Source organism: Phalangium opilio, unplaced genomic scaffold (assembly GCF_054372755.1).
Source record: "Phalangium opilio isolate 3A_F unplaced genomic scaffold, DU_Popi_V2 ptg001170l_1, whole genome shotgun sequence".
In the NCBI taxonomy this organism is placed as follows: Eukaryota; Metazoa; Arthropoda; class Arachnida; order Opiliones; family Phalangiidae; genus Phalangium; species Phalangium opilio.
This window is the reverse complement of record NW_028324255.1, coordinates 1,123,227-1,150,584: the sequence shown is the minus strand read 5'-3', so window position 1 is coordinate 1,150,584 and position 27,358 is coordinate 1,123,227.

Here is a 27,358-nt window from a genome sequence, read left to right as displayed (position 1 = left end):
CGAAACCTGAGACAGATCTCGAAAATGATTTCAATTATTACACTGTTCATTTTAGCCTTGAAAGTTGAATATCTTAATTCTGGCACATACGATCTTCATTTAGTTTAAATATGTTATTAGCCGTAAAAAACACTGTCAGAAACCATCTAGCGTATACCAGGAGCGTCCTTTATAAATAGTCATAAATGAAACGAAACCTGAGACAGATCTCGAAAATGATTTCAATTATTACACTCTTCATTTTAGCCTTGAAAGTTGAATATCTTAATTCTGGCACATACGATCTTCATTTAGTTTAAATATGTTATTATCCGTATAAAACACTGTCAGAAACCATCTAGCGTATACCAGGAACGTCCTTTATAAATAGTCATAAATGAAACGAAACCTGAGACAGATCTCGAAAATGATTTCAATTATTACACTGTTCATTTTAGCCTTGAAAGTTGAATATCTTAATTCTGGCACATACGATCTTCATTTAGTTTAAATATGTTATTAGCCGTAAAAAACGCTGTCAGAAACCATCTAGCGTATACCAGGAACGTCCTTTATAAATAGTCATAAATGAAACGAAACCTGAGACAGATCTCGAGAATGATTTCAATTATTACACTGTTCATTTTAGCCTTGAAAGTTGAATATCTTAATTCTGGCACATACGATCTTCATTTAGTTTAAATATGTTATTATCCGTATAAAACACTGTCAGAAACCATCTAGCGTATACCAGGAACGTCCTTTATAAATAGTCATAAATGAAACGAAACCTGAGACAGATCTCGAAAATGATTTCAATTATTACACTGTTCATTTTAGCCTTGAAAGTTGAATATCTTAATTCTGGCACATACGATCTTCATTTAGTTTAAATATGTTATTAGCCGTAAAAAACACTGTCAGAAACCATCTAGCGTATACCAGGAGCGTCCTTTATAAATAGTCATAAATGAAACGAAACCTGAGACAGATCTCGAAAATGATTTCAATTATTACACTCTTCATTTTAGCCTTGAAAGTTGAATATCTTAATTCTGGCACATACGATCTTCATTTAGTTTAAATATGTTATTATCCGTATAAAACACTGTCAGAAACCATCTAGCGTATACCAGGAACGTCCTTTATAAATAGTCATAAATGAAACGAAACCTGAGACAGATCTCGAAAATGATTTCAATTATTACACTGTTCATTTTAGCCTTGAAAGTTGAATATCTTAATTCTGGCACATACGATCTTCATTTAGTTTAAATATGTTATTAGCCGTAAAAAACGCTGTCAGAAACCATCTAGCGTATACCAGGAACGTCCTTTATAAATAGTCATAAATGAAACGAAACCTGAGACAGATCTCGAAAATGATTTCAATTATTACACTGTTCATTTTAGCCTTGAAAGTTGAATATCTTAATTCTGGCACATACGATCTTCATTTAGTTTAAATATGTTATTAGACGTAAAAAACACTGTCAGAAACCATCTAGCGTATACCAGGAGCGTCCTTTATAAATAGTCATAAATGAAACGAAACCTGAGACAGATCTCGAAAATGATTTCAATTATTACACTCTTCATTTTAGCCTTGAAAGTTGAATATCTTAATTCTGGCACATACGATCTTCATTTAGTTTAAATATGTTATTATCCGTATAAAACACTGTCAGAAACCATCTAGCGTATACCAGGAACGTCCTTTATAAATAGTCATAAATGAAACGAAACCTGAGACAGATCTCGAAAATGATTTCAATTATTACACTGTTCATTTTAGCCTTGAAAGTTGAATATCTTAATTCTGGCACATACGATCTTCATTTAGTTTAAATATGTTATTAGCCGTAAAAAACACTGTCAGAAACCATCTAGCGTATACCAGGAACGTCCTTTATAAATAGTCATAAATGAAACGAAACCTGAGACAGATCTCGAAAATGATTTCAATTATTACACTCTTCATTTTAGCCTTGAAAGTTGAATATCTTAATTCTGGCACATACGATCTTCATTTAGTTTAAATATGTTATTATCCGTATAAAACACCGTCAGAAACCATCTAGCGTATACCAGGAACGTCCTTTATAAATAGTCATAAATGAAACGAAACCTGAGACAGATCTCGAAAATGATTTCAATTATTACACTCTTCATTTTAGCCTTGAAAGTTGAATATCTTAATTCTGGCACATACGATCTTCATTTAGTTTAAATATGTTATTATCCGTATAAAACACTGTCAGAAACCATCTAGCGTATACCAGGAACGTCCTTTATAAATAGTCATAAATGAAACGAAACCTGAGACAGATCTCGAAAATGATTTCAATTATTACACTGTTCATTTTAGCCTTGAAAGTTGAATATCTTAATTCTGGCACATACGATCTTCATTTAGTTTAAATATGTTATTAGCCGTAAAAAACACTGTCAGAAACCATCTAGCGTATACCAGGAGCGTCCTTTATAAATAGTCATAAATGAAACGAAACCTGAGACAGATCTCGAAAATGATTTCAATTATTACACTCTTCATTTTAGCCTTGAAAGTTGAATATCTTAATTCTGGCACATACGATCTTCATTTAGTTTAAATATGTTATTATCCGTATAAAACACTGTCAGAAACCATCTAGCGTATACCAGGAACGTCCTTTATAAATAGTCATAAATGAAACGAAACCTGAGACAGATCTCGAAAATGATTTCAATTATTACACTGTTCATTTTAGCCTTGAAAGTTGAATATCTTAATTCTGGCACATACGATCTTCATTTAGTTTAAATATGTTATTAGCCGTAAAAAACACTGTCAGAAACCATCTAGCGTATACCAGGAGCGTCCTTTATAAATAGTCATAAATGAAACGAAACCTGAGACAGATCTCGAAAATGATTTCAATTATTACACTCTTCATTTTAGCCTTGAAAGTTGAATATCTTAATTCTGGCACATACGATCTTCATTTAGTTTAAATATGTTATTATCCGTATAAAACACTGTCAGAAACCATCTAGCGTATACCAGGAACGTCCTTTATAAATAGTCATAAATGAAACGAAACCTGAGACAGATCTCGAAAATGATTTCAATTATTACACTGTTCATTTTAGCCTTGAAAGTTGAATATCTTAATTCTGGCACATACGATCTTCATTTAGTTTAAATATGTTATTAGCCGTAAAAAACACTGTCAGAAACCATCTAGCGTATACCAGGAACGTCCTTTATAAATAGTCATAAATGAAACGAAACCTGAGACAGATCTCGAAAATGATTTCAATTATTACACTCTTCATTTTAGCCTTGAAAGTTGAATATCTTAATTCTGGCACATACGATCTTCATTTAGTTTAAATATGTTATTATCCGTATAAAACACTGTCAGAAACCATCTAGCGTATACCAGGAACGTCCTTTATAAATAGTCATAAATGAAACGAAACCTGAGACAGATCTCGAAAATGATTTCAATTATTACACTCTTCATTTTAGCCTTGAAAGTTGAATATCTTAATTCTGGCACATACGATCTTCATTTAGTTTAAATATGTTATTATCCGTATAAAACACTGTCAGAAACCATCTAGCGTATACCAGGAACGTCCTTTATAAATAGTCATAAATGAAACGAAACCTGAGACAGATCTCGAAAATGATTTCAATTATTACACTGTTCATTTTAGCCTTGAAAGTTGAATATCTTAATTCTGGCACATACGATCTTCATTTAGTTTAAATATGTTATTATCCGTAAAAAACACTGTCAGAAACCATCTAGCGTATACCAGGAGCGTCCTTTATAAATAGTCATAAATGAAACGAAACCTGAGACAGATCTCGAAAATGATTTCAATTATTACACTGTTCATTTTAGCCTTGAAAGTTGAATATCTTAATTCTGGCACATACGATCTTCATTTAGTTTAAATATGTTATTATCCGTATAAAACACTGTCAGAAACCATCTAGCGTATACCAGGAACGTCCTTTATAAATAGTCATAAATGAAACGAAACCTGAGACAGATCTCGAAAATGATTTCAATTATTACACTGTTCATTTTAGCCTTGAAAGTTGAATATCTTAATTCTGGCACATACGATCTTCATTTAGTTTAAATATGTTATTAGCCGTAAAAAACACTGTCAGAAACCATCTAGCGTATACCAGGAACGTCCTTTATAAATAGTCATAAATGAAACGAAACCTGAGACAGATCTCGAAAATGATTTCAATTATTACACTCTTCATTTTAGCCTTGAAAGTTGAATATCTTAATTCTGGCACATACGATCTTCATTTAGTTTAAATATGTTATTATCCGTATAAAACACTGTCAGAAACCATCTAGCGTATACCAGGAACGTCCTTTATAAATAGTCATAAATGAAACGAAACCTGAGACAGATCTCGAAAATGATTTCAATTATTACACTCTTCATTTTAGCCTTGAAAGTTGAATATCTTAATTCTGGCACATACGATCTTCATTTAGTTTAAATATGTTATTATCCGTATAAAACACTGTCAGAAACCATCTAGCGTATACCAGGAACGTCCTTTATAAATAGTCATAAATGAAACGAAACCTGAGACAGATCTCGAAAATGATTTCAATTATTACACTGTTCATTTTAGCCTTGAAAGTTGAATATCTTAATTCTGGCACATACGATCTTCATTTAGTTTAAATATGTTATTATCCGTAAAAAACACTGTCAGAAACCATCTAGCGTATACCAGGAGCGTCCTTTATAAATAGTCATAAATGAAACGAAACCTGAGACAGATCTCGAAAATGATTTCAATTATTACACTGTTCATTTTAGCCTTGAAAGTTGAATATCTTAATTCTGGCACATACGATCTTCATTTAGTTTAAATATGTTATTATCCGTATAAAACACTGTCAGAAACCATCTAGCGTATACCAGGAACGTCCTTTATAAATAGTCATAAATGAAACGAAACCTGAGACAGATCTCGAAAATGATTTCAATTATTACACTGTTCATTTTAGCCTTGAAAGTTGAATATCTTAATTCTGGCACATACGATCTTCATTTAGTTTAAATATGTTATTAGCCGTATAAAACACTGTCTGAAACCATCTAGCGTATACCGGGAACGTCCATATAAATTTGTCATAAATGAAAGGAAACCTGAGTAGATTCTCCAAAATGATTTCAATTATTACACTCTTCATTTTAGCCTTGAAAGTTGAATATCTTAATTCTGGCACATACGATCTTCATTTAGTTTAAATATGTTATTATCCGTATAAAACACTGTCAGAAACCATCTAGCGTATACCAGGAACGTCCTTTATAAATAGTCATAAATGAAACGAAACCTGAGACAGATCTCGAAAATGATTTCAATTATTACACTGTTCATTTTAGCCTTGAAAGTTGAATATCTTAATTCTGGCACATACGATCTTCATTTAGTTTAAATATGTTATTATCCGTATAAAACACTGTCAGAAACCATCTAGCGTATACCAGGAACGTCCTTTATAAATAGTCATAAATGAAACGAAACCTGAGACAGATCTCGAAAATGATTTCAATTATTACACTGTTCATTTTAGCCTTGAAAGTTGAATATCTTAATTCTGGCACATACGATCTTCATTTAGTTTAAATATGTTATTAGCCGTAAAAAACACTGTCAGAAACCATCTAGCGTATACCAGGAGCGTCCTTTATAAATAGTCATAAATGAAACGAAACCTGAGACAGATCTCGAAAATGATTTCAATTATTACACTCTTCATTTTAGCCTTGAAAGTTGAATATCTTAATTCTGGCACATACGATCTTCATTTAGTTTAAATATGTTATTATCCGTATAAAACACTGTCAGAAACCATCTAGCGTATACCAGGAACGTCCTTTATAAATAGTCATAAATGAAACGAAACCTGAGACAGATCTCGAAAATGATTTCAATTATTACACTGTTCATTTTAGCCTTGAAAGTTGAATATCTTAATTCTGGCACATACGATCTTCATTTAGTTTAAATATGTTATTAGCCGTAAAAAACACTGTCAGAAACCATCTAGCGTATACCAGGAGCGTCCTTTATAAATAGTCATAAATGAAACGAAACCTGAGACAGATCTCGAAAATGATTTCAATTATTACACTCTTCATTTTAGCCTTGAAAGTTGAATATCTTAATTCTGGCACATACGATCATCATTTAGTTTAAATATGTTATTATCCGTATAAAACACTGTCAGAAACCATCTAGCGTATACCAGGAACGTCCTTTATAAATAGTCATAAATGAAACGAAACCTGAGACAGATCTCGAAAATGATTTCAATTATTACACTGTTCATTTTAGCCTTGAAAGTTGAATATCTTAATTCTGGCACATACGATCTTCATTTAGTTTAAATATGTTATTAGCCGTAAAAAACACTGTCAGAAACCATCTAGCGTATACCAGGAACGTCCTTTATAAATAGTCATAAATGAAACGAAACCTGAGACAGATCTCGAAAATGATTTCAATTATTACACTCTTCATTTTAGCCTTGAAAGTTGAATATCTTAATTCTGGCACATACGATCTTCATTTAGTTTAAATATGTTATTATCCGTATAAAACACTGTCAGAAACCATCTAGCGTATACCAGGAACGTCCTTTATAAATAGTCATAAATGAAACGAAACCTGAGACAGATCTCGAAAATGATTTCAATTATTACACTCTTCATTTTAGCCTTGAAAGTTGAATATCTTAATTCTGGCACATACGATCTTCATTTAGTTTAAATATGTTATTATCCGTATAAAACACTGTCAGAAACCATCTAGCGTATACCAGGAACGTCCTTTATAAATAGTCATAAATGAAACGAAACCTGAGACAGATCTCGAAAATGATTTCAATTATTACACTGTTCATTTTAGCCTTGAAAGTTGAATATCTTAATTCTGGCACATACGATCTTCATTTAGTTTAAATATGTTATTATCCGTAAAAAACACTGTCAGAAACCATCTAGCGTATACCAGGAGCGTCCTTTATAAATAGTCATAAATGAAACGAAACCTGAGACAGATCTCGAAAATGATTTCAATTATTACACTGTTCATTTTAGCCTTGAAAGTTGAATATCTTAATTCTGGCACATACGATCTTCATTTAGTTTAAATATGTTATTATCCGTATAAAACACTGTCAGAAACCATCTAGCGTATACCAGGAACGTCCTTTATAAATAGTCATAAATGAAACGAAACCTGAGACAGATCTCGAAAATGATTTCAATTATTACACTGTTCATTTTAGCCTTGAAAGTTGAATATCTTAATTCTGGCACATACGATCTTCATTTAGTTTAAATATGTTATTAGCCGTATAAAACACTGTCTGAAACCATCTAGCGTATACCGGGAACGTCCATATAAATTTGTCATAAATGAAAGGAAACCTGAGTAGATTCTCCAAAATGATTTCAATTATTACACTCTTCATTTTAGCCTTGAAAGTTGAATATCTTAATTCTGGCACATACGATCTTCATTTAGTTTAAATATGTTATTATCCGTATAAAACACTGTCAGAAACCATCTAGCGTATACCAGGAACGTCCTTTATAAATAGTCATAAATGAAACGAAACCTGAGACAGATCTCGAAAATGATTTCAATTATTACACTGTTCATTTTAGCCTTGAAAGTTGAATATCTTAATTCTGGCACATACGATCTTCATTTAGTTTAAATATGTTATTATCCGTATAAAACACTGTCAGAAACCATCTAGCGTATACCAGGAACGTCCTTTATAAATAGTCATAAATGAAACGAAACCTGAGACAGATCTCGAAAATGATTTCAATTATTACACTGTTCATTTTAGCCTTGAAAGTTGAATATCTTAATTCTGGCACATACGATCTTCATTTAGTTTAAATATGTTATTAGCCGTAAAAAACACTGTCAGAAACCATCTAGCGTATACCAGGAGCGTCCTTTATAAATAGTCATAAATGAAACGAAACCTGAGACAGATCTCGAAAATGATTTCAATTATTACACTCTTCATTTTAGCCTTGAAAGTTGAATATCTTAATTCTGGCACATACGATCTTCATTTAGTTTAAATATGTTATTATCCGTATAAAACACTGTCAGAAACCATCTAGCGTATACCAGGAACGTCCTTTATAAATAGTCATAAATGAAACGAAACCTGAGACAGATCTCGAAAATGATTTCAATTATTACACTGTTCATTTTAGCCTTGAAAGTTGAATATCTTAATTCTGGCACATACGATCTTCATTTAGTTTAAATATGTTATTAGCCGTAAAAAACGCTGTCAGAAACCATCTAGCGTATACCAGGAACGTCCTTTATAAATAGTCATAAATGAAACGAAACCTGAGACAGATCTCGAAAATGATTTCAATTATTACACTGTTCATTTTAGCCTTGAAAGTTGAATATCTTAATTCTGGCACATACGATCTTCATTTAGTTTAAATATGTTATTAGACGTAAAAAACACTGTCAGAAACCATCTAGCGTATACCAGGAGCGTCCTTTATAAATAGTCATAAATGAAACGAAACCTGAGACAGATCTCGAAAATGATTTCAATTATTACACTCTTCATTTTAGCCTTGAAAGTTGAATATCTTAATTCTGGCACATACGATCTTCATTTAGTTTAAATATGTTATTATCCGTATAAAACACTGTCAGAAACCATCTAGCGTATACCAGGAACGTCCTTTATAAATAGTCATAAATGAAACGAAACCGGAGACAGATCTCGAAAATGATTTCAATTATTACACTGTTCATTTTAGCCTTGAAAGTTGAATATCCTAATTCTGGCACATACGATCTTCATTTAGTTTAAATATGTTATTAGCCGTATAAAACACTGTCAGAAACCATCTAGCGTATACCAGGAACGTCCTTTATAAATAGTCATAAATGAAACGAAACCTGAGACAGATCTCGAAAATGATTTCAATTATTACACTGTTCATTTTAGCCTTGAAAGTTGAATATCTTAATTCTGGCACATACGATCTTCATTTAGTTTAAATATGTTATTAGCCGTAAAAAACACTGTCAGAAACCATCTAGCGTATACCAGGAGCGTCCTTTATAAATAGTCATAAATGAAACGAAACCTGAGACAGATCTCGAAAATGATTTCAATTATTACACTCTTCATTTTAGCCTTGAAAGTTGAATATCTTAATTCTGGCACATACGATCTTCATTTAGTTTAAATATGTTATTATCCGTATAAAACACTGTCAGAAACCATCTAGCGTATACCAGGAACGTCCTTTATAAATAGTCATAAATGAAACGAAACCTGAGACAGATCTCGAAAATGATTTCAATTATTACACTGTTCATTTTAGCCTTGAAAGTTGAATATCTTAATTCTGGCACATACGATCTTCATTTAGTTTAAATATGTTATTAGCCGTAAAAAACGCTGTCAGAAACCATCTAGCGTATACCAGGAACGTCCTTTATAAATAGTCATAAATGAAACGAAACCTGAGACAGATCTCGAAAATGATTTCAATTATTACACTGTTCATTTTAGCCTTGAAAGTTGAATATCTTAATTCTGGCACACACGATCTTCATTTAGTTTAAATATGTTATTAGACGTAAAAAACACTGTCAGAAACCATCTAGCGTATACCAGGAGCGTCCTTTATAAATAGTCATAAATGAAACGAAACCTGAGACAGATCTCGATAATGATTTCAATTATTACACTCTTCATTTTAGCCTTGAAAGTTGAATATCTTAATTCTGGCACATACGATCTTCATTTAGTTTAAATATGTTATTATCCGTATAAAACACTGTCAGAAACCATCTAGCGTATACCAGGAACGTCCTTTATAAATAGTCATAAATGAAACGAAACCTGAGACAGATCTCGAAAATGATTTCAATTATTACACTGTTCATTTTAGCCTTGAAAGTTGAATATCTTAATTCTGGCACATACGATCTTCATTTAGTTTAAATATGTTATTAGCCGTATAAAACACTGTCTGAAACCATCTAGCGTATACCGGGAACGTCCATATAAATTTGTCATAAATGAAAGGAAACCTGAGTAGATTCTCCAAAATGATTTCAATTATTACACTCTTCATTTTAGCCTTGAAAGTTGAATATCTTAATTCTGGCACATACGATCTTCATTTAGTTTAAATATGTTATTATCCGTATAAAACACTGTCAGAAACCATCTAGCGTATACCAGGAACGTCCTTTATAAATAGTCATAAATGAAACGAAACCTGAGACAGATCTCGAAAATGATTTCAATTATTACACTGTTCATTTTAGCCTTGAAAGTTGAATATCTTAATTCTGGCACATACGATCTTCATTTAGTTTAAATATGTTATTATCCGTATAAAACACTGTCAGAAACCATCTAGCGTATACCAGGAACGTCCTTTATAAATAGTCATAAATGAAACGAAACCTGAGACAGATCTCGAAAATGATTTCAATTATTACACTGTTCATTTTAGCCTTGAAAGTTGAATATCTTAATTCTGGCACATACGATCTTCATTTAGTTTAAATATGTTATTAGCCGTAAAAAACACTGTCAGAAACCATCTAGCGTATACCAGGAGCGTCCTTTATAAATAGTCATAAATGAAACGAAACCTGAGACAGATCTCGAAAATGATTTCAATTATTACACTCTTCATTTTAGCCTTGAAAGTTGAATATCTTAATTCTGGCACATACGATCTTCATTTAGTTTAAATATGTTATTATCCGTATAAAACACTGTCAGAAACCATCTAGCGTATACCAGGAACGTCCTTTATAAATAGTCATAAATGAAACGAAACCTGAGACAGATCTCGAAAATGATTTCAATTATTACACTGTTCATTTTAGCCTTGAAAGTTGAATATCTTAATTCTGGCACATACGATCTTCATTTAGTTTAAATATGTTATTAGCCGTAAAAAACGCTGTCAGAAACCATCTAGCGTATACCAGGAACGTCCTTTATAAATAGTCATAAATGAAACGAAACCTGAGACAGATCTCGAAAATGATTTCAATTATTACACTGTTCATTTTAGCCTTGAAAGTTGAATATCTTAATTCTGGCACATACGATCTTCATTTAGTTTAAATATGTTATTAGACGTAAAAAACACTGTCAGAAACCATCTAGCGTATACCAGGAGCGTCCTTTATAAATAGTCATAAATGAAACGAAACCTGAGACAGATCTCGAAAATGATTTCAATTATTACACTCTTCATTTTAGCCTTGAAAGTTGAATATCTTAATTCTGGCACATACGATCTTCATTTAGTTTAAATATGTTATTATCCGTATAAAACACTGTCAGAAACCATCTAGCGTATACCAGGAACGTCCTTTATAAATAGTCATAAATGAAACGAAACCTGAGACAGATCTCGAAAATGATTTCAATTATTACACTGTTCATTTTAGAATTGAAAGTTGAATATCTTAATTCTGGCACATACGATCTTCATTTAGTTTAAATATGTTATTAGCCGTAAAAAACGCTGTCAGAAACCATCTAGCGTATACCAGGAACGTCCTTTATAAATAGTCATAAATGAAACGAAACCTGAGACAGATCTCGAAAATGATTTCAATTATTACACTGTTCATTTTAGCCTTGAAAGTTGAATATCTTAATTCTGGCACATACGATCTTCATTTAGTTTAAATATGTTATTAGACGTAAAAAACACTGTCAGAAACCATCTAGCGTATACCAGGAGCGTCCTTTATAAATAGTCATAAATGAAACGAAACCTGAGACAGATCTCGAAAATGATTTCAATTATTACACTCTTCATTTTAGCCTTGAAAGTTGAATATCTTAATTCTGGCACATACGATCTTCATTTAGTTTAAATATGTTATTAGCCGTATAAAACACTGTCTGAAACCATCTAGCGTATACCGGGAACGTCCATATAAATTTGTCATAAATGAATGGAAACCTGAGTAGATTCTCCAAAATGATTTCAATTATTACACTCTTCATTTTAGCCTTGAAAGTTGAATATCTTAATTCTGGCACATACGATCTTCATTTAGTTTAAATATGTTATTATCCGTATAAAACACTGTCAGAAACCATCTAGCGTATACCAGGAACGTCCTTTATAAATAGTCATAAATGAAACGAAACCTGAGACAGATCTCGAAAATGATTTCAATTATTACACTGTTCATTTTAGCCTTGAAAGTTGAATATCTTAATTCTGGCACATACGATCTTCATTTAGTTTAAATATGTTATTAGCCGTAAAAAACACTGTCAGAAACCATCTAGCGTATACCAGGAGCGTCCTTTATAAATAGTCATAAATGAAACGAAACCTGAGACAGATCTCGAAAATGATTTCAATTATTACACTCTTCATTTTAGCCTTGAAAGTTGAATATCTTAATTCTGGCACATACGATCTTCATTTAGTTTAAATATGTTATTATCCGTATAAAACACTGTCAGAAACCATCTAGCGTATACCAGGAACGTCCTTTATAAATAGTCATAAATGAAACGAAACCTGAGACAGATCTCGAAAATGATTTCAATTATTACACTGTTCATTTTAGCCTTGAAAGTTGAATATCTTAATTCTGGCACATACGATCTTCATTTAGTTTAAATATGTTATTAGCCGTAAAAAACGCTGTCAGAAACCATCTAGCGTATACCAGGAACGTCCTTTATAAATAGTCATAAATGAAACGAAACCTGAGACAGATCTCGAAAATGATTTCAATTATTACACTGTTCATTTTAGCCTTGAAAGTTGAATATCTTAATTCTGGCACATACGATCTTCATTTAGTTTAAATATGTTATTAGACGTAAAAAACACTGTCAGAAACCATCTAGCGTATACCAGGAGCGTCCTTTATAAATAGTCATAAATGAAACGAAACCTGAGACAGATCTCGAAAATGATTTCAATTATTACACTCTTCATTTTAGCCTTGAAAGTTGAATATCTTAATTCTGGCACATACGATCTTCATTTAGTTTAAATATGTTATTATCCGTATAAAACACTGTCAGAAACCATCTAGCGTATACCAGGAACGTCCTTTATAAATAGTCATAAATGAAACGAAACCTGAGACAGATCTCGAAAATGATTTCAATTATTACACTGTTCATTTTAGCCTTGAAAGTTGAATATCTTAATTCTGGCACATACGATCTTCATTTAGTTTAAATATGTTATTAGCCGTAAAAAACGCTGTCAGAAACCATCTAGCGTATACCAGGAACGTCCTTTATAAATAGTCATAAATGAAACGAAACCTGAGACAGATCTCGAAAATGATTTCAATTATTACACTGTTCATTTTAGCCTTGAAAGTTGAATATCTTAATTCTGGCACATACGATCTTCATTTAGTTTAAATATGTTATTAGACGTAAAAAACACTGTCAGAAACCATCTAGCGTATACCAGGAGCGTCCTTTATAAATAGTCATAAATGAAACGAAACCTGAGACAGATCTCGAAAATGATTTCAATTATTACACTCTTCATTTTAGCCTTGAAAGTTGAATATCTTAATTCTGGCACATACGATCTTCATTTAGTTTAAATATGTTATTATCCGTATAAAACACTGTCAGAAACCATCTAGCGTATACCAGGAACGTCCTTTATAAATAGTCATAAATGAAACGAAACCTGAGACAGATCTCGAAAATGATTTCAATTATTACACTGTTCATTTTAGCCTTGAAAGTTGAATATCTTAATTCTGGCACATACGATCTTCATTTAGTTTAAATATGTTATTAGCCGTAAAAAACGCTGTCAGAAACCATCTAGCGTATACCAGGAACGTCCTTTATAAATAGTCATAAATGAAACGAAACCTGAGACAGATCTCGAAAATGATTTCAATTATTACACTGTTCATTTTAGCCTTGAAAGTTGAATATCTTAATTCTGGCACATACTATCTTCATTTAGTTTAAATATGTTATTAGACGTAAAAAACACTGTCAGAAACCATCTAGCGTATACCAGGAGCGTCCTTTATAAATAGTCATAAATGAAACGAAACCTGAGACAGATCTCGAAAATGATTTCAATTATTACACTCTTCATTTTAGCCTTGAAAGTTGAATATCTTAATTCTGGCACATACGATCTTCATTTAGTTTAAATATGTTATTAGCCGTATAAAACACTGTCTGAAACCATCTAGCGTATACCGGGAACGTCCATATAAATTTGTCATAAATGAATGGAATCCTGAGTAGATTCTCCAAAATGATTTCAATTATTACACTCTTCATTTTAGCCTTGAAAGTTGAATATCTTAATTCTGGCACATACGATCTTCATTTAGTTTAAATATGTTATTATCCGTATAAAACACTGTCAGAAACCATCTAGCGTATACCAGGAACGTCCTTTATAAATAGTCATAAATGAAACGAAACCTGAGACAGATCTCGAAAATGATTTCAATTATTACACTGTTCATTTTAGCCTTGAAAGTTGAATATCTTAATTCTGGCACATACGATCTTCATTTAGTTTAAATATGTTATTATCCGTATAAAACACTGTCAGAAACCATCTAGCGTATACCAGGAACGTCCTTTATAAATAGTCATAAATGAAACGAAACCTGAGACAGATCTCGAAAATGATTTCAATTATTACACTGTTCATTTTAGCCTTGAAAGTTGAATATCTTAATTCTGGCACATACGATCTTCATTTAGTTTAAATATGTTATTAGCCGTAAAAAACACTGTCAGAAACCATCTAGCGTATACCAGGAGCGTCCTTTATAAATAGTCATAAATGAAACGAAACCTGAGACAGATCTCGAAAATGATTTCAATTATTACACTCTTCATTTTAGCCTTGAAAGTTGAATATCTTAATTCTGGCACATACGATCTTCATTTAGTTTAAATATGTTATTATCCGTATAAAACACTGTCAGAAACCATCTAGCGTATACCAGGAACGTCCTTTATAAATAGTCATAAATGAAACGAAACCTGAGACAGATCTCGAAAATGATTTCAATTATTACACTGTTCATTTTAGCCTTGAAAGTTGAATATCTTAATTCTGGCACATACGATCTTCATTTAGTTTAAATATGTTATTATCCGTATAAAACACTGTCAGAAACCATCTAGCGTATACCAGGAACGTCCTTTATAAATAGTCATAAATGAAACGAAACCTGAGACAGATCTCGAAAATGATTTCAATTATTACACTGTTCATTTTAGCCTTGAAAGTTGAATATCTTAATTCTGGCACATACGATCTTCATTTAGTTTAAATATGTTATTAGCCGTAAAAAACACTGTCAGAAACCATCTAGCGTATACCAGGAGCGTCCTTTATAAATAGTCATAAATGAAACGAAACCTGAGACAGATCTCGAAAATGATTTCAATTATTACACTCTTCATTTTAGCCTTGAAAGTTGAATATCTTAATTCTGGCACATACGATCTTCATTTAGTTTAAATATGTTATTATCCGTATAAAACACTGTCAGAAACCATCTAGCGTATACCAGGAGCGTCCTTTATAAATAGTCATAAATGAAACGAAACCTGAGACAGATCTCGAAAATGATTTCAATTATTACACTCTTCATTTTAGCCTTGAAAGTTGAATATCTTAATTCTGGCACATACGATCTTCATTTAGTTTAAATATGTTATTATCCGTATAAAACACTGTCAGAAACCATCTAGCGTATACCAGGAACGTCCTTTATAAATAGTCATAAATGAAACGAAACCTGAGACAGATCTCGAAAATGATTTCAATTATTACACTGTTCATTTTAGCCTTGAAAGTTGAATATCTTAATTCTGGCACATACGATCTTCATTTAGTTTAAATATGTTATTAGCCGTAAAAAACACTGTCAGAAACCATCTAGCGTATACCAGGAGCGTCCTTTATAAATAGTCATAAATGAAACGAAACCTGAGACAGATCTCGAAAATGATTTCAATTATTACACTCTTCATTTTAGCCTTGAAAGTTGAATATCTTAATTCTGGCACATACGATCTTCATTTAGTTTAAATATGTTATTATCCGTATAAAACACTGTCAGAAACCATCTAGCGTATACCAGGAGCGTCCTTTATAAATAGTCATAAATGAAACGAAACCTGAGACAGATCTCGAAAATGATTTCAATTATTACACTCTTCATTTTAGCCTTGAAAGTTGAATATCTTAATTCTGGCACATACGATCTTCATTTAGTTTAAATATGTTATTATCCGTATAAAACACTGTCAGAAACCATCTAGCGTATACCAGGAACGTCCTTTATAAATAGTCATAAATGAAACGAAACCTGAGACAGATCTCGAAAATGATTTCAATTATTACACTGTTCATTTTAGCCTTGAAAGTTGAATATCTTAATTCTGGCACATACGATCTTCATTTAGTTTAAATATGTTATTATCCGTATAAAACACTGTCAGAAACCATCTAGCGTATACCAGGAACGTCCTTTATAAATAGTCATAAATGAAACGAAACCTGAGACAGATCTCGAAAATGATTTCAATTATTACACTGTTCATTTTAGCCTTGAAAGTTGAATATCTTAATTCTGGCACATACGATCTTCATTTAGTTTAAATATGTTATTAGCCGTAAAAAACACTGTCAGAAACCATCTAGCGTATACCAGGAGCGTCCTTTATAAATAGTCATAAATGAAACGAAACCTGAGACAGATCTCGAAAATGATTTCAATTATTACACTCTTCATTTTAGCCTTGAAAGTTGAATATCTTAATTCTGGCACATACGATCTTCATTTAGTTTAAATATGTTATTATCCGTATAAAACACTGTCAGAAACCATCTAGCGTATACCAGGAACGTCCTTTATAAATAGTCATAAATGAAACGAAACCTGAGACAGATCTCGAAAATGATTTCAATTATTACACTGTTCATTTTAGCCTTGAAAGTTGAATATCTTAATTCTGGCACATACGATCTTCATTTAGTTTAAATATGTTATTATCCGTATAAAACACTGTCAGAAACCATCTAGCGTATACCAGGAACGTCCTTTATAAATAGTCATAAATGAAACGAAACCTGAGACAGATCTCGAAAATGATTTCAATTATTACACTGTTCATTTTAGCCTTGAAAGTTGAATATCTTAATTCTGGCACATACGATCTTCATTTAGTTTAAATATGTTATTAGCCGTAAAAAACACTGTCAGAAACCATCTAGCGTATACCAGGAGCGTCCTTTATAAATAGTCATAAATGAAACGAAACCTGAGACAGATCTCGAAAATGATTTCAATTATTACACTCTTCATTTTAGCCTTGAAAGTTGAATATCTTAATTCTGGCACATACGATCTTCATTTAGTTTAAATATGTTATTATCCGTATAAAACACTGTCAGAAACCATCTAGCGTATACCAGGAACGTCCTTTATAAATAGTCATAAATGAAACGAAACCTGAGACAGATCTCGAAAATGATTTCAATTATTACACTGTTCATTTTAGCCTTGAAAGTTGAATATCTTAATTCTGGCACATACGATCTTCATTTAGTTTAAATATGTTATTATCCGTATAAAACACTGTCAGAAACCATCTAGCGTATACCAGGAACGTCCTTTATAAATAGTCATAAATGAAACGAAACCTGAGACAGATCTCGAAAATGATTTCAGTTATTACACTGTTCATTTTAGCCTTGAAAGTTGAATATCTTAATTCTGGCACATACGATCTTCATTTAGTTTAAATATGTTATTATCCGTATAAAACACTGTCAGAAACCATCTAGCGTATACCAGGAACGTCCTTTATAAATAGTCATAAATGAAACGAAACCTGAGACAGATCTCGAAAATGATTTCAATTATTACACTGTTCATTTTAGCCTTGAAAGTTGAATATCTTAATTCTGGCACATACGATCTTCATTTAGTTTAAATATGTTATTAGCCGTAAAAAACACTGTCAGAAACCATCTAGCGTATACCAGGAGCGTCCTTTATAAATAGTCATAAATGAAACGAAACCTGAGACAGATCTCGAAAATGATTTCAATTATTACACTCTTCATTTTAGCCTTGAAAGTTGAATATCTTAATTCTGGCACATACGATCTTCATTTAGTTTAAATATGTTATTATCCGTATAAAACACTGTCAGAAACCATCTAGCGTATACCAGGAACGTCCTTTATAAATAGTCATAAATGAAACGAAACCTGAGACAGATCTCGAAAATGATTTCAATTATTACACTGTTCATTTTAGCCTTGAAAGTTGAATATCTTAATTCTGGCACATACGATCTTCATTTAGTTTAAATATGTTATTAGCCGTAAAAAACACTGTCAGAAACCATCTAGCGTATACCAGGAACGTCCTTTATAAATAGTCATAAATGAAACGAAACCTGAGACAGATCTCGAAAATGATTTCAATTATTACACTGTTCATTTTAGCCTTGAAAGTTGAATATCTTAATTCTGGCACATACGATCTTCATTTAGTTTAAATATGTTATTAGCCGTAAAAAACACTGTCAGAAACCATCTAGCGTATACCAGGAACGTCCTTTATAAATAGTCATAAATGAAACGAAACCTGAGACAGATCTCGAAAATGATTTCAATTATTACACTTTTCATTTTAGCCTTGAAAGTTGAATATCTTAATTCTGGCACATACGATCTTCATTTAGTTTAAATATGTTATTATCCGTATAAAACACTGTCAGAAACCATCTAGCGTATACCAGGAACGTCCTTTATAAATAGTCATAAATGAAACGAAACCTGAGACAGATCTCGAAAATGATTTCAATTATTACACTGTTCATTTTAGCCTTGAAAGTTGAATATCTTAATTCTGGCACATACGATCTTCATTTAGTTTAAATATGTTATTAGCCGTAAAAAACACTGTCAGAAACCATCTAGCGTATAACAGGAACGTCCTTTATAAATAGTCATAAATGAAACGAAACCTGAGACAGATCTCGAAAATGATTTCAATTATTACACTCTTCATTTTAGCCTTGAAAGTTGAATATCTTAATTCTGGCACATACGATCTTCATTTAGTTTAAATATGTTATTATCCGTATAAAACACTGTCAGAAACCATCTAGCGTATACCAGGAACGTCCTTTATAAATAGTCATAAATGAAACGAAACCTGAGACAGATCTCGAAAATGATTTCAATTATTACACTGTTCATTTTAGCCTTGAAAGTTGAATATCTTAATTCTGGCACATACGATCTTCATTTAGTTTAAATATGTTATTATCCGTATAAAACACTGTCAGAAACCATCTAGCGTATACCAGGAACGTCCTTTATAAATAGTCATAAATGAAACGAAACCTGAGACAGATCTCGAAAATGATTTCAATTATTACACTGTTCATTTTAGCCTTGAAAGTTGAATATCTTAATTCTGGCACATACGATCTTCATTTAGTTTAAATATGTTATTAGCCGTAAAAAACACTGTCAGAAACCATCTAGCGTATACCAGGAGCGTCCTTTATAAATAGTCATAAATGAAACGAAACCTGAGACAGATCTCGAAAATGATTTCAATTATTACACTCTTCATTTTAGCCTTGAAAGTTGAATATCTTAATTCTGGCACATACGATCTTCATTTAGTTTAAATATGTTATTATCCGTATAAAACACTGTCAGAAACCATCTAGCGTATACCAGGAACGTCCTTTATAAATAGTCATAAATGAAACGAAACCTGAGACAGATCTCGAAAATGATTTCAATTATTACACTCTTCATTTTAGCCTTGAAAGTTGAATATCTTAATTCTGGCACATACGATCTTCATTTAGTTTAAATATGTTATTATCCGTATAAAACACTGTCAGAAACCATCTAGCGTATACCAGGAACGTCCTTTATAAATAGTCATAAATGAAACGAAACCTGAGACAGATCTCGAAAATGATTTCAATTATTACACTGTTCATTTTAGCCTTGAAAGTTGAATATCTTAATTCTGGCACATACGATCTTCATTTAGTTTAAATATGTTATTAGCCGTAAAAAACACTGTCAGAAACCATCTAGCGTATACCAGGAGCGTCCTTTATAAATAGTCATAAATGAAACGAAACCTGAGACAGATCTCGAAAATGATTTCAATTATTACACTCTTCATTTTAGCCTTGAAAGTTGAATATCTTAATTCTGGCACATACGATCTTCATTTAGTTTAAATATGTTATTATCCGTATAAAACACTGTCAGAAACCATCTAGCGTATACCAGGAACGTCCTTTATAAATAGTCATAAATGAAACGAAACCTGAGACAGATCTCGAAAATGATTTCAATTATTACACTGTTCATTTTAGCCTTGAAAGTTGAATATCTTAATTCTGGCACATACGATCTTCATTTAGTTTAAATATGTTATTAGCCGTAAAAAACACTGTCAGAAACCATCTAGCGTATACCAGGAGCGTCCTTTATAAATAGTCATAAATGAAACGAAACCTGAGACAGATCTCGAAAATGATTTCAATTATTACACTCTTCATTTTAGCCTTGAAAGTTGAATATCTTAATTCTGGCACATACGATCTTCATTTAGTTTAAATATGTTATTATCCGTATAAAACACTGTCAGAAACCATCTAGCGTATACCAGGAACGTCCTTTATAAATAGTCATAAATGAAACGAAACCTGAGACAGATCTCGAAAATGATTTCAATTATTACACTGTTCATTTTAGCCTTGAAAGTTGAATATCTTAATTCTGGCACATACGATCTTCATTTAGTTTAAATATGTTATTAGCCGTAAAAAACACTGTCAGAAACCATCTAGCGTATACCAGGAGCGTCCTTTATAAATAGTCATAAATGAAACGAAACCTGAGACAGATCTCGAAAATGATTTCAATTATTACACTCTTCATTTTAGCCTTGAAAGTTGAATATCTTAATTCTGGCACATACGATCTTCATTTAGTTTAAATATGTTATTATCCGTATAAAACACTGTCAGAAACCATCTAGCGTATACCAGGAACGTCCTTTATAAATAGTCATAAATGAAACGAAACCTGAGACAGATCTCGAAAATGATTTCAATTATTACACTGTTCATTTTAGCCTTGAAAGTTGAATATCTTAATTCTGGCACATACGATCTTCATTTAGTTTAAATATGTTATTAGCCGTAAAAAACACTGTCAGAAACCATCTAGCGTATACCAGGAACGTCCTTTATAAATAGTCATAAATGAAACGAAACCTGAGACAGATCTCGAAAATGATTTCAATTATTACACTCTTCATTTTAGCCTTGAAAGTTGAATATCTTAATTCTGGCACATACGATCTTCATTTAGTTTAAATATGTTATTATCCGTATAAAACACTGTCAGAAACCATCTAGCGTATACCAGGAACGTCCTTTATAAATAGTCATAAATGAAACGAAACCTGAGACAGATCTCGAAAATGATTTCAATTATTACACTGTTCATTTTAGCCTTGAAAGTTGAATATCTTAATTCTGGCACATACGATCTTCATTTAGTTTAAATATGTTATTAGCCGTAAAAAACACTGTCAGAAACCATCTAGCGTATACCAGGAGCGTCCTTTATAAATAGTCATAAATGAAACGAAACCTGAGACAGATCTCGAAAATGATTTCAATTATTACACTCTTCATTTTAGCCTTGAAAGTTGAATATCTTAATTCTGGCACATACGATCTTCATTTAGTTTAAATATGTTATTATCCGTATAAAACACTGTCAGAAACCATCTAGCGTATACCAGGAACGTCCTTTATAAATAGTCATAAATGAAACGAAACCTGAGACAGATCTCGAAAATGATTTCAATTATTACACTCTTCATTTTAGCCTTGAAAGTTGAATATCTTAATTCTGGCACATACGATCTTCATTTAGTTTAAATATGTTATTATCCGTATAAAACACTGTCAGAAACCATCTAGCGTATACCAGGAACGTCCTTTATAAATAGTCATAAATGAAACGAAACCTGAGACAGATCTCGAAAATGATTTCAATTATTACACTGTTCATTTTAGCCTTGAAAGTTGAATATCTTAATTCTGGCACATACGATCTTCATTTAGTTTAAATATGTTATTATCCGTATAAAACACTGTCAGAAACCATCTAGCGTATACCAGGAACGTCCTTTATAAATAGTCATAAATGAAACGAAACCTGAGACAGATCTCGAAAATGATTTCAATTATTACACTGTTCATTTTAGCCTTGAAAGTTGAATATCTTAATTCTGGCACATACGATCTTCATTTAGTTTAAATATGTTATTAGCCGTAAAAAACACTGTCAGAAACCATCTAGCGTATACCAGGAGCGTCCTTTATAAATAGTCATAAATGAAACGAAACCTGAGACAGATCTCGAAAATGATTTCAATTATTACACTCTTCATTTTAGCCTTGAAAGTTGAATATCTTAATTCTGGCACATACGATCTTCATTTAGTTTAAATATGTTATTATCCGTATAAAACACTGTCAGAAACCATCTAGCGTATACCAGGAACGTCCTTTATAAATAGTCATAAATGAAACGAAACCTGAGACAGATCTCGAAAATGATTTCAATTATTACACTGTTCATTTTAGCCTTGAAAGTTGAATATCTTAATTCTGGCACATACGATCTTCATTTAGTTTAAATATGTTATTAGCCGTAAAAAACACTGTCAGAAACCATCTAGCGTATACCAGGAGCGTCCTTTATAAATAGTCATAAATGAAACGAAACCTGAGACAGATCTCGAAAATGATTTCAATTATTACACTCTTCATTTTAGCCTTGAAAGTTGAATATCTTAATTCTGGCACATACGATCTTCATTTAGTTTAAATATGTTATTATCCGTATAAAACACTGTCAGAAACCATCTAGCGTATACCAGGAACGTCCTTTATAAATAGTCATAAATGAAACGAAACCTGAGACAGATCTCGAAAATGATTTCAATTATTACACTGTTCATTTTAGCCTTGAAAGTTGAATATCTTAATTCTGGCACATACGATCTTCATTTAGTTTAAATATGTTATTAGCCGTAAAAAACACTGTCAGAAACCATCTAGCGTATACCAGGAGCGTCCTTTATAAATAGTCATAAATGAAACGAAACCTGAGACAGATCTCGAAAATGATTTCAATTATTACACTCTTCATTTTAGCCTTGAAAGTTGAATATCTTAATTCTGGCACATACGATCTTCATTTAGTTTAAATATGTTATTATCCGTATAAAACACTGTCAGAAACCATCTAGCGTATACCAGGAACGTCCTTTATAAATAGTCATAAATGAAACGAAACCTGAGACAGATCTCGAAAATGATTTCAATTATTACACTGTTCATTTTAGCCTTGAAAGTTGAATATCTTAATTCTGGCACATACGATCTTCATTTAGTTTAAATATGTTATTATCCGTATAAAACACTGTCAGAAACCATCTAGCGTATACCAGGAACGTCCTTTATAAATAGTCATAAATGAAACGAAACCTGAGACAGATCTCGAAAATGATTTCAATTATTACACTGTTCATTTTAGCCTTGAAAGTTGAATATCTTAATTCTGGCACATACGATCTTCATTTAGTTTAAATATGTTATTATCCGTATAAAACACTGTCAGAAACCATCTAGCGTATACCAGGAACGTCCTTTATAAATAGTCATAAATGAAACGAAACCTGAGACAGATCTCGAAAATGATTTCAATTATTACACTGTTCATTTTAGCCTTGAAAGTTGAATATCTTAATTCTGGCACATACGATCTTCATTTAGTTTAAATATGTTATTAGCCGTAAAAAACACTGTCAGAAACCATCTAGCGTATACCAGGAGCGTCCTTTATAAATAGTCATAAATGAAACGAAACCTGAGACAGATCTCGAAAATGATTTCAATTATTACACTCTTCATTTTAGCCTTGAAAGTTGAATATCTTAATTCTGGCACATACGATCTTCATTTAGTTTAAATATGTTATTATCCGTATAAAACACTGTCAGAAACCATCTAGCGTATACCAGGAACGTCCTTTATAAATAGTCATAAATGAAACGAAACCTGAGACAGATCTCGAAAATGATTTCAATTATTACACTGTTCATTTTAGCCTTGAAAGTTGAATATCTTAATTCTGGCACATACGATCTTCATTTAGTTTAAATATGTTATTATCCGTATAAAACACTGTCAGAAACCATCTAGCGTATACCAGGAACGTCCTTTATAAATAGTCATAAATGAAACGAAACCTGAGACAGATCTCGAAAATGATTTCAATTATTACACTGTTCATTTTAGCCTTAAAAGTTGAATATCTTAATTCTGGCACATACGATCTTCATTTAGTTTAAATATGTTATTAGCCGTAAAAAACACTGTCAGAAACCATCTAGCGTATACCAGGAGCGTCCTTTATAAATAGTCATAAATGAAACGAAACCTGAGACAGATCTCGAAAATGATTTCAATTATTACACTCTTCATTTTAGCCTTGAAAGTTGAATATCTTAATTCTGGCACATACGATCTTCATTTAGTTTAAATATGTTATTATCCGTATAAAACACTGTCAGAAACCATCTAGCGTATACCAGGAACGTCCTTTATAAATAGTCATAAATGAAACGAAACCTGAGACAGATCTCGAAAATGATTTCAATTATTACACTGTTCATTTTAGCCTTGAAAGTTGAATATCTTAATTCTGGCACATACGATCTTCATTTAGTTTAAATATGTTATTAGCCGTAAAAAACACTGTCAGAAACCATCTAGCGTATACCAGGAGCGTCCTTTATAAATAGTCATAAATGAAACGAAACCTGAGACAGATCTCGAAAATGATTTCAATTATTACACTCTTCATTTTAGCCTTGAAAGTTGAATATCTTAATTCTGGCACATACGATCTTCATTTAGTTTAAATATGTTATTATCCGTATAAAACACTGTCAGAAACCATCTAGCGTATACCAGGAACGTCCTTTATAAATAGTCATAAATGAAACGAAACCTGAGACAGATCTCGAAAATGATTTCAATTATTACACTGTTCATTTTAGCCTTGAAAGTTGAATATCTTAATTCTGGCACATACGATCTTCATTTAGTTTAAATATGTTATTAGCCGTAAAAAACACTGTCAGAAACCATCTAGCGTATACCAGGAGCGTCCTTTATAAATAGTCATAAATGAAACGAAACCTGAGACAGATCTCGAAAATGATTTCAATTATTACACTCTTCATTTTAGCCTTGAAAGTTGAATATCTTAATTCTGGCACATACGATCTTCATTTAGTTTAAATATGTTATTATCCGTATAAAACACTGTCAGAAACCATCTAGCGTATACCAGGAACGTCCTTTATAAATAGTCATAAATGAAACGAAACCTGAGACAGATCTCGAAAATGATTTCAATTATTACACTGTTCATTTTAGCCTTGAAAGTTGAATATCTTAATTCTGGCACATACGATCTTCATTTAGTTTAAATATGTTATTATCCGTATAAAACACTGTCAGAAACCATCTAGCGTATACCAGGAACGTCCTTTATAAATAGTCATAAATGAAACGAAACCTGAGACAGATCTCGAAAATGATTTCAATTATTACACTGTTCATTTTAGCCTTGAAAGTTGAATATCTTAATTCTGGCACATACGATCTTCATTTAGTTTAAATATGTTATTATCCGTATAAAACACTGTCAGAAACCATCTAGCGTATACCAGGAACGTCCTTTATAAATAGTCATAAATGAAACGAAACCTGAGACAGATCTCGAAAATGATTTCAATTATTACACTGTTCATTTTAGCCTTGAAAGTTGAATATCTTAATTCTGGCACATACGATCTTCATTTAGTTTAAATATGTTATTAGCCGTAAAAAACACTGTCAGAAACCATCTAGCGTATACCAGGAGCGTCCTTTATAAATAGTCATAAATGAAACGAAACCTGAGACAGATCTCGAAAATGATTTCAATTATTACACTCTTCATTTTAGCCTTGAAAGTTGAATATCTTAATTCTGGCACATACGATCTTCATTTAGTTTAAATATGTTATTATCCGTATAAAACACTGTCAGAAACCATCTAGCGTATACCAGGAACGTCCTTTATAAATAGTCATAAATGAAACGAAACCTGAGACAGATCTCGAAAATGATTTCAATTATTACACTGTTCATTTTAGCCTTGAAAGTTGAATATCTTAATTCTGGCACATACGATCTTCATTTAGTTTAAATATGTTATTAGCCGTAAAAAACACTGTCAGAAACCATCTAGCGTATACCAGGAGCGTCCTTTATAAATAGTCATAAATGAAACGAAACCTGAGACAGATCTCGAAAATGATTTCAATTATTACACTCTTCATTTTAGCCTTGAAAGTTGAATATCTTAATTCTGGCACATACGATCTTCATTTAGTTTAAATATGTTATTATCCGTATAAAACACTGTCAGAAACCATCTAGCGTATACCAGGAACGTCCTTTATAAATAGTCATAAATGAAACGAAACCTGAGACAGATCTCGAAAATGATTTCAATTATTACACTGTTCATTTTAGCCTTGAAAGTTGAATATCTTAATTCTGGCACATACGATCTTCATTTAGTTTAAATATGTTATTAGCCGTAAAAAACACTGTCAGAAACCATCTAGCGTATACCAGGAGCGTCCTTTATAAATAGTCATAAATGAAACGAAACCTGAGACAGATCTCGAAAATGATTTCAATTATTACACTCTTCATTTTAGCCTTGAAAGTTGAATATCTTAATTCTGGCACATACGATCTTCATTTAGTTTAAATATGTTATTATCCGTATAAAACACTGTCAGAAACCATCTAGCGTATACCAGGAACGTCCTTTATAAATAGTCATAAATGAAACGAAACCTGAGACAGATCTCGAAAATGATTTCAATTATTACACTGTTCATTTTAGCCTTGAAAGTTGAATATCTTAATTCTGGCACATACGATCTTCATTTAGTTTAAATATGTTATTAGCCGTAAAAAACACTGTCAGAAACCATCTAGCGTATACCAGGAACGTCCTTTATAAATAGTCATAAATGAAACGAAACCTGAGACAGATCTCGAAAATGATTTCAATTATTACACTC